This window comes from Miniopterus natalensis, chromosome 14 (genome assembly GCF_054644295.1).
Source record: "Miniopterus natalensis isolate mMinNat1 chromosome 14, mMinNat1.hap1, whole genome shotgun sequence".
NCBI lineage: Eukaryota > Metazoa > Chordata > Mammalia > Chiroptera > Miniopteridae > Miniopterus > Miniopterus natalensis.
Window position 1 is genome coordinate 22688804 of NC_142094.1, and position 12494 is coordinate 22701297.

Sequence of the window (12494 nt, forward strand, 5' to 3'; positions counted from 1 at the left end):
TCATACTGAAATGAATTTGTGAAGTGAGCCAAAAAGAATGACAGGCAGGCCCTGGGATAGCCCTGCTGCCACTCAGCTACTGGTGGGTCTGACTTCTGTAGTGCTCTCACCCTCCTCTGCCTGCCCTGCCCTGCCCCACCAATCTTTGCCAACCCCCCCCCCCCCATGCAGAACTACTGCCTCTGTGCTGGGGGCCTCTTCACCTCTCTGACCCCCAGAGCTGGTGCCTTCAGTACAAATGCCAGCTGTGTAGGCCACTATCAATAGTATGGTTCTCGGCTGCTGTCCCCATCTTGGTCCCCGCTTTGACTGTAGCCCACCTCACAGGAGTTGGGACCCCAGGGCTTGGGGGACCAGGACTGTACCTGGACTGCCCTGTGCAAGGCACCCACCTGCCACCACCTGCAGTCTTGCCCCAACCTGAGCCCTCGGTCTCTGCTGTAGCCACTGCTTTACCGATGGATCCCTTTACCAGACTATGAGCTCCTCCTAGTTTCCTGAGGACAGGGCATGGCACAGAGGTGGCATTCGAGAACTGTTTGTTGGGTCGGTAAGTTAGTGAAAAAGACAGAGACAGGAAGGCAGAAGGAGGGAGAGCAAGTCTACATTCGGATATGGCTCTGGTTTGCTCCGAGTCAGACTACTTGGGTTGAAATAATTCTGGCTCCAGCACCCACTGGCTCTGTGACCTTGGCCACATTACATAACCTCTTTGGGCCTCTCTTCCCATAGGTAAAACGAAGATAATAATAATAGTGCCTGTGACATAAGGTAATTATAAGGCTTAAATGACATAATGCACTAACGTGCTTATCACAGTGCCTGGCACAGAGTAAGCCCTTAATATATGTTGTTGTTATTATCACTATTAATTAAGGTCCTCCAGGCTTTTTTGACACCACCTCCCCAGACAAGCATTATGGCCACTGCCAAGTCCTTCCCCTCGGAGCTCCTGGCCGGCACTCCCGTTAATGTGGACTGTACAGTGTAGGATGCTCATCAGAAGGGCGGATTTCCTAATGCATCTGCTGATGTCTCAGAGCTGGTTTTCAGTCCCAACCCTGCCATTTCCTAACCCTGTGTCCTGAGTGAAGGACTCTGAGAATCAGGATTCTCGCCTAGAAAATGCAGTAGCGTGAGTCTTAACCTCAGAGAGATGTTGCGAGGATGAGATGAGGTCTGCAAGGTACAAAGTAGGCAATCACGCCAGCTGCTGTCAGACACCATCCCAGCTGTCTGCATGGTGGAACAGGAATCTACCAGGGAGTAACTGAGGTGAGAGGCTGGCTGGGCTGTGACAAGGAGTGGAGCAGCCAGTGAGGGAGTGGGTGGCTGCGGTGACTCCAGGAGGAGCTGAGAGCTGTGTCTGTGTGCCCAGTATGCTTCACCTTCCAGTCCCTTATAAGGGTTATGTGCCATTCCTATTTACTGCCCCCTTCCTCCAAGTAGCACCTGGCATTTCTTTTATCAAGGTGGTAGAATTTTCTTTTGGGACTTTCTTTCAGGGTAGAGTGGGTAGAGACTAGATCAGGGGATCCTCCACTGAGTCTGGAGCAGGGAGCCCCTCTACCCTCAGCAACCTGGGCCAAGCCCGTAGCTCCACAATGCATATGGGACCACATCTCACCTTGGGAGAGGTGGGTGCAGAGCCTCCAACCTGGGTGCCTCCAGCAGGCTTTCCAGCAAGATGCCTCCCTGCCTTCTCTCTGCCCTGAGCCTGTGAGCTCAGCAGCCAGTCAGCTCCAGGTAAGGCCTTTCTTCTCTAGGCCACAGTGTCAGAGTTTCCCTCTCCCCACTCATCCTTTCAGGGCCCTCAGCACTTCCACAGGGACATCCTGTAACCCCACCCACCCAACCCCCAACTTTTCCAAAGTAGAGCCCTGCATCCTTCCTCTCCACCCTACTCTCATCTGCTCCGTCCCTGAGGGCAAAGGTGCTGGCACTCAGTGCCTTGGGCTTGCGTCCTGGCTCTGGCTCTTAGCCATAGACTGTGGGAGATCCATGAACATCTTAAGTCTCAGTTTCCTCATCTCTGAAATGGGGATAATCACAGCCCTAGATCACAGAATGCTTGATATATAAGCAATACTGTATGTAAAGCATGAGGATGATGCCATCTCTTAATATAAATATGAACTGTGATCATCCCTTTCTGTTCAGCCCCAGCCCTCAGGTAAGCCAAGCTGGGCACTTACAAGTATATCCAGGAGCTACGGAGGAAGAAGCAGTCTGATATAATGCAGTTTCTTCTCAGGGTGCGCTGCTGGAGGTAACACCAGCTCTCTGCTCTCCACAGGGCCTCTGTCCCACCTGGCCTGATAAAGTGTGCAGGCTGGGATACAAAGCCAAGCAGGGTTATGTCATATATCAGATTCATGTCACCTCAGTGGTGGCAAACCCCCAATTCTTAAGGTTGTGACCTACGGCAAGCCTGTCCATCATGGTGGTAACCAGCTAAAGTTTGCTGGAAGCCTTCAGTGTGCTGCCGAGGAGTGAGCTGGATGGGGCTCTGAGAGTCCTGAATTCTTCCTGGGCTGGTGAAATTCAATGTACAAATTCTCTGAGATTTTCCGCATCAGTCCATTCCATAAAGTCATCAGACGGAACCCCGACACACAATGGATCACCAAACCAGTCCACAAGCACAGGGAGATGGGAAGGATGACTTCTGCAGGTTATAAAAGCTGTGGCCTGGAAAGGGCCACACGTCCCAGCACACTACTGGTGGTTCTTGCCATGCAGCTTGGAGAAGGGCAATCTTCTCCAGCCCCACCATTACCACTAATATCATGTTTGTAAAATTCTTACCTAATAAACAATTTAGGGCAGACACGACTGCTTAAAAAAAATACATGCCACTATCATGGTTGCTCCCCTGGGCTCACAGGCCCACCACTGCCTTGCCTCCTCCCTTGTCCACACTTGCTAGGTGGCCAACACTTGCCAGCTTTACCTCTGCGATCATCCCACTCCCTCAGCCCCTTCCACATGCTGCTCTGTGTCTCCTCTCAGTAGAACCATTGCTGCTGTCTCTTCCTGGCTCCTCTAAGTGACCTTAATTTGTCTTCTGCACTGCAGTGCGCACAGCTGGATGCCGTCTCATCTGTCCTGAGAAACCTTCCATGGCATCTTCAGGGTGGTGTTCAACTTTTTCATGGTCTGTTTCCCCCACCCCTAACTTTTCGTCCCAGACTTCTCTCTGCCAGCATCCCTCCAGTGAGCTTGTTATAGCCATTCTAGATTATTTCTTCTTTCCCAGAGTGGAAAGGAGTAAGAAAGCACATTCCTTAGGTCTCTATACTTTTATCACACTGTTCCCCTTGCTTACAATGTCCTTGTGTAAGTATTCAGTTCCTGACCTCTTACTTGTCTTTCAAGGTCTGCTTCAAATGCCACTTCTTCCATGACGCTTTCCTGATCCCTCCCTTCTGAAGTGATCACTCCTTCTCTTACACATTTTCCAAACATGGTGCTTCTGCTTCTGCTTAGCTCTTACTTAGCCCTGCATTGGAGGGACTGTGTCTGACTGACCTTGTACCCCTATGGCACTGAGCCTGGACCTGGAGCTGCTGTTAACCCATGGTGGGCCCAGGTCACATGTCAACACAGCTTATAGGCAGCCTGGAGCCCTGAAGAGCACACAGCCAGCCCAGAGTCTGGCCACTGGTCCCTGGCCTGCCTCTGCTGGGTTGGGATAAAGGGGGTGGGAGGTGGGGGTTCACTTTGGCCATAGTTTCTGCCCTCACAGGGCAGGTTCTAAGGAAAAGGCTCTGGCAGGTAAGCATGATACAAATGTGTGGAACCATCGCAAGAGTAGCCAATCCTCCCGGGACCTAGGGAGTCTGCTTTCCTCTGGTCTCCTCTGCTGGCTTCTCTGAGGCTGGAAGCTGGACTGACAGGGAAAAATGAATGCACAGCCAGTGCTGCTGTCTACTGCGAGTCCACCCAGACAGACAGCTGTCCCTTGTTGACTGCAGTTCCTACAAAATTCAGAGTCGCCCCCAACCCCACCAACAGCTGCTGCAAACATGGCTCCTCCCCCTCTCAGGATACAGAGTAAGGCTGGTTGCCTGTTGTCATATGGACAAAGGGCACAAACACAGCCTTTAAGAAAATCCCCACTGCCCAGTGGTTCCTGCTCCAGGTTGTGGCTGGAGAGAGTGGAGTGTAGGGAGGGAGAGTCTTTCTTTATAAAGCAGCTTCCAAAGCCCTCTGACGCTAAGCATCAGTAGTGATCTCAAACATCCCACCTCCCGGCCATTGCCTCACTTGTAATTAACACTCCCCTCTCCACGGTCCATGGCCCTGTACTTATATGGCACAGCACTCAACACAGCCTACCCTCTATTATATAACTGGACTGTGGGCAAGTCCAATTCCTCTCTTTCTACTAGCTTTCAATTGTATAGCTCCTCACAGTTGACCAAGAACTTTTGCAATAACCCTGTAAGATAGTTGTTTATACGTAAGAGCTGAGCTCATGGAAACTCAAGAGAGGTTAAGTGGCTTCTCCAGTGTTGAAAGCCACACATAGAGAGCTGGGATTCCGGCTTTGAGGGCAGGCACGCATCTCATCCATTTTGCATCTCCTGCAGGGCATTGCAGAGTGTCCTGAAAGTAGAGGCATCCCAAATTTTTCATGGAGTTGGAATGACTTAGCCTCCAACAGGGCAGAGAGGGAGGTGAGAGTAAGCCAACACCCTCTACAACACAAGCTACATTTCCCCATGGCATTGGGTGGCAGGACATGGCACCTCTTCAGGATCTCACATGGCTGGATGCAACTGAGTAAAGGCTATAACTTCTCCTCACAACTCCACCTCACCAGAAGCTCCTCTCCACTCACCAAAATCATCATCCTTATGGCAACTAACAAATCATTTTGAGTCAAGTATGTGTCAGGTCCAAGAAGGTGGGTACTGTTATTGTCCCTCATTTTACATGAGGTCAGGAGGGTAAGCCATCCACAGTCCCATGACTAATAAGGAGTAGAATGGGATTCCTGGGAAGGGCCACCAGCCATACCCGAGAGTCATGGAGGACATTACAGAGGTGGCAACACTGAGCAGGGCAGAGGAGGGGAAAGGAGGCAACAGAGAGTCAGGAGGGGGTTGGGTGCTGGAGTCTAGCTGAGCAGGGTGGGTCTCCTTCTGGGTCCTGGTAGGGCTGGCACTACTGCTGACAGCCCAGAGGTGGCTGAAGGCCCCACACATGGAATCTAAGCTCCAAGCGATGACACATCCTTGTTGGTCGGAAGTGCTGATAAGGTACTATAGGGTCAGGCCCGACAGGCTGTTTCAACATTCTCTAATCCAACAGCATCCTCTAACTAACTTCACAATTAAAAAATGTTTTATCTTGAAATATTTTAGACATTCAAAGAGGTACAATGTGTATATATAATAAAATAATGTATTATTTGGCAATAAAAAAGAATGAAGTACTGGCACATGCTACAACATGGGTGAACCTAAAAACATTACATAAATCCATAGAAAGATCAGTGGCTGCTTGGGCTGGGGGGGTTGGGGAAATGGAGGATGACTGCTAAAGGGTCTGGATTGCTTTTGGGGGTGGTGAAATGCTCTGATTTCTATGATGGTTGCACAACTTGGAATATACTAGAAATCATCAAATTGTATACTTTAAGTGGATGAATTGTATATGAAATTATATCTCAATAAAGTTGTTACAAAAAAATATAATGAATTCGGCATACCCATCATCCAGCCTAATAGTTAGCAATATAGCCAAACCCTCAGGGACCCCAATCCCTGCTCCCACCGAATCTGGTGTTTATCACTCCCATGCATTTCTTTATATACTCATTGCTTATGCATATATTCCCTGAACAATGTATCATGTTGTTTTATATGTTTCTAACTTTGTGTAAATGAATTGTACTGTGAACAGTCTTTGTAACTTGCTTTTTTTCTCTAGGATGAGATTCACCCAAAGCACAGCTTGGTCCGCAGGTCAAGTTCACGCGCTGACGGGGGTATAGTATTTCATTGATGGAAATATCTCAATTTAATATCCACCTGTCTCCGCTCTTCTACTGACAAACCTTTGGGTTTTCTTTTCCTTTCTTCAGTAGCACACAGAGCCCAGGGAGCACGCTTCCTCCCCACGCACGTGTGTTTCTCTAGGGTGTGCCCAGGAGGGGTGGCTTCGTTGGGGCCATCCCACTCTTTACCAGATCTTTCCGCATTGTTCTTTAAAGTCACTTCTGTTTACACGTGAGAAATCAGAGGCCCAGAGAGAGGACAGTGACCTGCTCAGAGCCCCTGGGGTCCGGGAGCCATCCCAGTCCAGGGCTTCTGGCCCCGGCCCCTGCCTTTCCGGAACTCTCCGTTTCCTTATTTTCATTTCTCTACAAATCCCAGTGACCACCCGGGCGGGTGTTATCAGAGCTGATCTAGGAGAAACACATTATCAGCAACGCCCAGGAGGGCTGGGGATCTGGAAGTGCTTACGGGAGGAAATGGGGAAGAAATGATTAACTTTAGAGAATTCCCCAGGAGGCTGTGAAGTGCAGAGCGCAGGGCCTCGAGGGAAGAGGTGCTGCCCGGGGCAGGCGGGGACGTTTGGGGGCAGCTGTGCGTCTCTGCAGCCCTCCTCACAGGGGCTCCTGACCCTCCTCCCCACAGGGCTGGGTGCTTCCTTGTGTCCAGGGCCCCCTCCAATGTGACAGCCAGCCCCCCTTCTGGGGCAGGCAGGTTGCCTGAAATAGGACCACAAAAGGCCACAAGACGTGTCTTCATTTGGAGCCCAGGATCCGAGCTTTTGACTGCCGTCTGCTTTCTAAAGCACACCATCCCCACTCTGGTCTGGCTATGGCTCCCTTCCCCTATAGCCTCTCTGCTCCAAATACTGTCACCAGCACACGGGTGTCACCAGGCCAGCACAGGTGTCACTTTGCACACAGAAGGGATAATACCTGGTTGGGGGGAGGTCTGAAGGGTCACTGGGCCACATTGGGGACTGGAACCTTTATCCTAATCAGTCGGTGATTGATGGGATATGAGAGCAAAGGCAGTGTCCAGGCTGTTGCCCAGGTTCCAGCCCAGGTGCTGGGCCCATGTGGTGATGGTGCCATTCCCCAGGACTGGGAATGTTGGAAAAGGGCCAGGTGTGGGAGAAAGATGCTGGCTCCAGGGTGTGCTCTTTGAGGACGGGTGGCCTGTGACAGGGCCAGGAGGAGACATCAAGGAGGCTGCCCAATGTGGTTTGTAGGTGGGGAAGGGTCTCCCTGGCTGGAAACCCACAAAAGCCCCTCTCTGTGTAAGAGCCTCACCCTGAGTTTTGCTGTCAAGAGCCTATATAATTGAAATCAAATGGTTTATGATTGTGGTCAGGAAGAAACCTTCGCAGGTGTGTATGCATTTTGGTCTGTTTTCACTTCTCATTTGAAGACTGATTACTTGTCCCAGTAGGTGGTTTTGCCTGGATTATACATTGAACACACACCAGGCATCATGTTAACATAGCAAGTGAACTGCAGAGCTAATGAAAAAGGCTATGGGAGAACAGAAGGATGGAAGGAGCTGCAGGGCCTAGAGTAGGCCTGGGATGGGGACAAAAGGTTCATCGGGTAGAAACAGAGAGCAAACGTGCACAGGTGAGACACCAGCGTATGGGCAGGGCAGGTGAGTGGCCCAATTTTACTGAAAGAAAAGGAGTACAACAAAGTGGGAGACTGGTCAGAGACTAGACTAGAGAGAAAAAAATGGGCTTATTATTGGAGTGGGAGTGTAGGAGCACTAGGGAGCCATGGATGGTTTCTGAGCAGGGGAGTGGAATTGACAGGACCCAGCAACTGATGTAGGGCAGTGGGTGAGGGAGAGGAAGGCACTGATGGGTTGGTGCCTGGGTGTCTGGGAGGTCAGATGGGCCATGAGTCAGGAGGAAGGGGGTGGGAGAGGGAGAGTGAAGCTGACACAGCATGTGAAAGTCCATCCCTCCGGCTGAGGCAAAACAAGGGGGAGTCTGAATTGAACAGGAGGGTGTCTTCCCAGGCTGGCCCTTGGGAATGCATTTTAAGGATAACCAGGAAAGGCTCAGAATTACCCCAATGGTTATTTACATGTAGTTTCTGAGGTACCTGGAAACAGTATTTCTTTGGTTTAAACATTCTCCCTAAAACAACCATTAGCTCTGCAGTCTTTTCCTTTATGAATAACACCAGGGACACTGTTCTGCATGCTCCCTCTTCTGGGTTAGCTGAGTCTCAAACAAGGAGAGCCACGAAGAAAGGGAGGCTGTGGGTCTTCTCCGCCGCAGCCCAGGGGAGGAGGGGCCCAGCTGGGGACAGAAGCTCTGCCCATAGGCCCTGCCAGTGTAAATGCAATGAGGCTGCGGGGGCAAAAACTGGTGCCCGGGCAAACAGGGCAAGGCTAGACAAAGGCAGGGCTTCAGGATGTGTGGACACCAACTCTCCCCACCTATGGAAAACAACCAAGCCCTGAGAGGCAGTGCCAACGTGACCGTAAATAGAAACACATGAGAAAGCAGAGCCCTGTTCATAGAGTCTCAGACTTCTGTTGCTGGAAGGGGCTTTCCCCTCTTTAAGCCATTGTCCACATCACTGCTAGCTAAGGCTCTACAATACAAAGTGGATCAGATCCCATCCCTACTCCCCGAACCTTCTCTGACGCGACATCATCTCGGGTAGAGTAACGAAGCCAGGGCGCAGGCATCGCTGCCCACCCCAGGCACCCGCGGCACATTGTTAAGCGGTTGCCGCACCTTCAGCTGCCCTTGGATGCAGCCTCGGAATGGGACTCAGCACAGCGCTCCAGGCAGCCGTACCAGGCGCCCTCGGGGGGAAACCCTTCGAGGGCGAGATCTGAGCGGGAGCTCCTCAGCCCGGGCCTTCGCTGCCTCTCCCGGCCTTGCTGCCCGTCACTGCCCTGCGCTCCGGCTTCCTCCACCTGCCTGCCGTTCCCACACAGGCCTGCCTTTTCTCACGCTCAGAGCCTCCGCCCACGCCGGTGCCTCACCTGGAGTGCCCTCCATGCGGACTCTTAGTTGTTCCTAGGAAGCTGGTCTCCCACGTCCCAGAGTAATAAAGTTGTGTCCGGGCAAACGGCCACCCAGCAGAAAACACTGCTTGGCCTCCCTGGGATCGGGGGAACCAGCGGCTAAGCGCTGGCCAATGGGACATGAGCAGAAGTGATGTGTTTTCTTCAAGTGTTGCTCTAGGGTTGGGGCACGTACTCTCCAGGGCCCCTTCTTTCTCCATGCCGGCCAGGGGATAGTGAAAATGAAGCAGCTGCTAGGAGCCCCGAGATGAAAGCCACTTGATGATGGCAGGGCCACCCTTCCAGCCCTGGACCAGCCTGCTAAGGAAGAGACCCCCCTTTTTCCTTATAGGAATGCCTGTATTTGGGGTCTGTTGTTATGGCGGCAGCTGTGTCTATACCCTAACTCTGTGTCCCCACCTGCTCCTCTGTTCCTTACCGCCAGCCTCCAGTGCTACCTCCTCCGGGAAGTTTTCCGGGAGGTTCAAGCTCTGGAATCCCTGGAACTTCATACGCACATCTCATCAGCACACCCTAAACCAGGGGATGGCCAAGGCCTCTTCCACTAGCCTAGCTGGAGGCACCTCCTCTCCCCTCATCCATCCTCTATGCCAGAGCTGGCGACGCTGCTAATGCACAGACCTGACTATGTCACCCCTTGCCCCACTACGGTTGTCCAGCCTTTTGGCCTGGGGGTCAGTGCGTGACTCTGACCTAGTCTTCCCCTTAAAGGCGAAGCCCAGACAGTGAAGGAGCTTGCTCCGGCAGCTCGGCTGGTCCTGGCTCCCTCCATGTGTAGGACCCTGTGGCATCCCTCACACTGCCAGCCCCACCCAGCCCCACCCAGCCCCGGCGTGGCGGGCCTGAAGTAGCTGCTTCCTTGCTGCCTGGAGCCTACATTGTCGTGCTCCTCATTTGTTACTAAGAACAGGGAAAGAGAATGGGAGAGTTTCCCTGATCTTTGTGTTCTTTTCAAGTGGCCTAGGAAGTCCCACGGTCTGTATATCTGTTCCCAGCGCCCTTCTCCTGTCCCTCCAGGCCATAGGCTTTGCAAAGGGTCCACACCTATTCCTCTGAACTTCTGGCAGCCGTGTCTCTCCTAAAAGGCCTGACCTTTGGCATCCCGTCCCAGGCCCACAGGCCCATCACTCCCCAGGCGAGAAGTACACGCAGCCCAGAAGCAGGATACAGCCAGATTTCAGCCAGTACGTGGCTATTTTGGGACAGGGAGGATCCTGGGAGGATGCTGGCAAGGTCAGAGTAGGAAGGGAAGGAGGTGGGTTTTCTGCCCATGATTATGTGTCCCAAGCCCTTTGGATGCTGCCCAGGGCCCAAGGCTGCCACAAGGAAGAACACACCCACCACAGGATGCCCACCTCAGCCCAGGGGCTGCAGAGGCAAACTGGGGGCAGGCACAGGGTTGGGGCTCTAGGCTCCAATCTTAGCTGCCACAGTGGGCAGGAAGAGTGTGTGTTTATTTGTTGTGTCCCAACAGCTGTGACTTCAGCATCAGGCAAGACTTAGAGCAGCCTCAAAGTGGGGGAGACATCAGAAACCAACCTGAGGGGAGATGGAGAGCACAAGAACGAATCCAATCATTCAGGGGTGATTCTTGATGGTCAGTTATGGAACATTCCTTGAGCATCTACAGTGTATGGGGCACAAGATGAGATGCTGGCAAGAGAAAATGGAATGATGCTTTGACTCTGTATGTGGCACTCACAGCTGTCCAAGTTTATGGACAGTGGTTCATAAACGCTGACCCTAAGGAACTACTCGAAGATGCATGATTTAGGCGCATGAGTGAGCGTGGTGTTTTACTCATGAGTTTGGAGATTTGCAAACATCTCAGAATGTGAGAACTCCACTCTGCCTGTTTGGAGAAGTGCTCAGTATTGTGAAGTGCCCAGTACTGTGCCTAGCACATAGTAGGTCCTCAGTTAGGGGCAGCAGCAATAACTACTATTACTCAAACCAGGTTGGCAGCCACTTGGCCTGCAGGCTTCAGTGTGAAGGAGGTAACTTTACTACAGGAAGCCTCAGGTTGGGCAGAGGGGCCAGGTCCAGGGACGCAGCAGGACCTAGCCCATCCTACTAGATGCATTCACCCCACATTTCTACTGTCTGTGCCGCCCCTGTGCAGCCCTTCCAGTCCTCTGCCAATTCCAAAAAGCTGGGAAAGCATCTTAGTCTCCTGCCTATTTTGCTTCAATTTGGGGTCTTCTCTTTAAATTCTCTAACTACCTGGCTCTGATCTATACTTCAGGCCAAACTGCCCTCTGGGGAATTCTCTAACACCCTGGCCACCCCTTCCAGAAGCCACTGCTCTCCCTCCTCCCGTCTCCTGGCTAACTTAGTCCCTGCTGGTGGCCCCTCCCAGACAGGGCCTGCATCAAGCCCTTCCTTCTCCCCACTGTGTCCCTTCACTCCAATGTGCCCTCGTACCCGCCACCTGGGAGCTGCTCATGCTCCCTCACAACTTTCTCCCCCCTATCCCAGAGCCCTGGGTCCCACACGGACTCCCAGAAGGTGAGGAGAGAGAAAGCACTTTTCCAAATCCCTCCTCCCTCCTGCCACAGCCTCCCCAGCTCCCAGCCTCCCAGGGCCACCAGAGCCAGACTCTCCCAAGCACAAAACTGACACCTATAGGCTAGGCACCCACTCGGACAGCGGGCGGGACATGTGATGCCCAGTCAGGCAGGGAGGAGAGAAAGGTAAGCCTCTACCTTGCCCACACTGCCCCCAACATCAGGACATGGTGCTTGATAAGGATTTCTGAGCATCTTTAAAATGAAAGAGGAATTGAGGGAGGAGAGTAATTGTTTACTAGGAATCAGGAAAGGTGCTAAGTACTTCCCACAATTATCTCACTGCATCATATACCTGCGAAATGGGCTTTATCCCCATTTTTCACATGAGGCAACTAAGGCAGCGCGAGGTTAAATAATTCTCTGAAGGTCACACAGCTGGTAAATGTCAGAGCTGAAATTCAAACCCCTGTCTTCCATGGCTCCAAATCTCCTGCCTTTCACTAGCACTCTATACTTTGAGCAAACCCCCCCCTACAACTGCAACTGACCGAGTTATGGAGACAACAGACATGATTATTTGAAACACAGCTGCCTTAGAAACCCCGATGCTACCTACAGTGGCTCTGCCCAGGCCCCATCACCCCACCTTTGCCTTCATTTCATCTCATTAATCTTGGCATTTTTCTCCCAAAAGCTTTCCCAGATCCCAGGGCTCAATCTCCTGGGCCCCGAGGGAGGGAGGGAGCGAGCTTCCCAGGGCTTCTGGGCACCCTTTAATTAACCCAGATGACCCTCTTCCAACTGGGACCAGCTGAATCCCATCATGATGTCACCATCTCCTGTGGCAGTTCCCCTGAACTGTGACTCCGACCTCAGCCCACTCATGCTCCAGCAAATGCAGTCCCTCCATTTCCCATATGCTCAACATCTGTTGGCCTCT

General features: G+C 52.1%; 1 pseudogene; it reads left to right on the plus strand.

The window, feature by feature from the left end:
- The first annotated feature begins 2189 nt into the window (after positions 1–2189).
- Positions 2190–2785, plus strand: LOC107526056 (large ribosomal subunit protein eL15 pseudogene; annotated as a pseudogene).
- The last annotated feature ends 9709 nt before the right edge of the window (positions 2786–12494 follow it).